Here is a 2,117-nt window from a genome sequence, read left to right on the forward strand (position 1 = left end):
CACATTTCTTATTATTTATTTTTACCCTTACATTGCATTATACCATATTACATTATGCATAATGTCTATTGTAATAAGCATTATGAGAAAACCTGTTATATTCCAATTAATCTAACAATGATCTCTGCCACATATACTTCTATAAGAAGTCTGACATTTCTAGAATGTTCTGTCCTCATGACTTAGAAACAGATGCTTGTCCAAGTAAAAATTTTTCATACTAATATAGTGAAGTGCAACGTACTGTGTAAAATTTTCTCCTCTCATTTATCACTCTAGCTATTCAAGAGACTGAGGCCTGTGGATTATAGTTAAATTTTATACTATAGTTAAGTTTTCTACTAAGACTCATCTCAATTAACTAGCAAAGTGTCAGAAATAGAGGTGTGGTTCAGCTGGTAAAGCTCCAGGCTGGAGAGCAAAGGGCCCGCTGGATAGAGAGGCCCTGAGTTCAAGCATCAATAACTACATGCACACAAAATTGATTTTCTCCTCTCTTTTGTTGAGTTATAGTTAGAAAAATACTATAAAGAAAAATTGGCACCTTGAAAGTCCTGTTTGAAACTAAACTTCATTTAAAAAGCATTTAAAATTCTGTGAATAATAATCATATAGTATCTTAGAAATTCCCTTTGGAGACCACTAGGGTCTTCCTAGGAGGCTGGCATGGATCTTCTCGGGTAACTTGAAGCAGGTATGTTTACAGACAGTAAGAAGAGACACTTCATCATGTGGCAAAAGCTTTGGCCAACTGGGCATATACATATACATGACTTACATAGACTGAAGTTTCTAAACATTTTGGTTTTGACTTGAAATACACAAATCTACAGCTCTTGAAATATACATATACCTCTCCATTTGTTAGGAAATGGAGACTTGGAAAAAATCATTTTAAGTGAAATAAGCTAGTCCCAAAGAAATTTAGGTCCCATGGTTTCCCTCATTTGCAATAATTAATATACATATAGGATAATCTTGTCAGATGAGCTGAAAAGCTCAAAAACCATGTAGATATGACCGTATAAGATGATGTTAAGTGAAGTGAACCCCAAGATATGGACATAAGAGGTCTGTCTTTGTTGTTGTTGTTGTTTTAAATGTACTATGTGCTTTCTTTTTGTTTCCTTTGTATGCTCTTCCCCCTATGGTATATCCCCTGTTGTCACTGTATTGATTTGGGTGCCCTGCATCTTGTATATACATATGGCTAATCTGGAGAGGCGAAGGGTAATAACAAAATGCTGAAACAAGGTCACAGGATGACCCTTTGTGACCGTGATACCCACAAGACAGTATGTTGGAAATGAACTTTACAACGTTGGGGGGGGCGGGAGGAAAGTGGGAGGTAAGGGAGGTAAGGGATAGTGGGAGAACAACAAGGGAAGGGGTAACAATGCTCAAGAAATGTACTCATTGCCTTACTCATGGAACTGTGACCCCTCCATACAGCATCTTTGCAATAAAATAAAATTGAAAAAGAAATCTACATATAAATACAACTAGCAGCAATCATTGCTGTTAAGACCTCTGTCAGAATGTGATACTACAGTTCGGTAGCCTGTACTTTAGAACTGTTCACTCAACATTTTTAGGTCTATTCTCTGACAGTTTATCACATGGGATCTAGTGGTGCAGTCTTGGTGTTGCTTCCTTCAACAAGATTATTCTCTCCAAATAAAATAGAATACAGGAAAGTGTGAGAGCAAACAGGAAGGCTTTGCATATCATCACTGTTGTGCTCCTATTCACTTTACGGAATGCTGTGACCAAAGTTATTTATCAAAGTAGATGAACTAGGTGCTTTCCAGTGAGGAAAAGACAGTTTTCTTAGGTAGAGAGGTAAGACACAGTGGGGTGATAGACGGATTATACAAGCTATTGTATTTCACTTAGATATGGTCAATGTTATCAGCACACTTATTATTTAAATAAAACTCTAGTATTGAATCTGAAGGGACACAGCCTTCTACCTTCTACCTTCTACCACAACAGAAAAACCCAAAAATGGCGCTAGACCCACTCCAGCCAAATTTCAGAAGAGCACAGCCCAGAAGGTCTACATTTCTGTGGAGAAAGTATGAAGTGAGGTGGAGGTAATTGGGGTCTGAAATAAG

This window comes from Dipodomys ordii, unplaced genomic scaffold, assembly GCF_000151885.1.
Source record: "Dipodomys ordii isolate 6190 unplaced genomic scaffold, Dord_2.0 Scaffold43, whole genome shotgun sequence".
NCBI classification, from domain to species: domain Eukaryota; kingdom Metazoa; phylum Chordata; class Mammalia; order Rodentia; family Heteromyidae; genus Dipodomys; species Dipodomys ordii.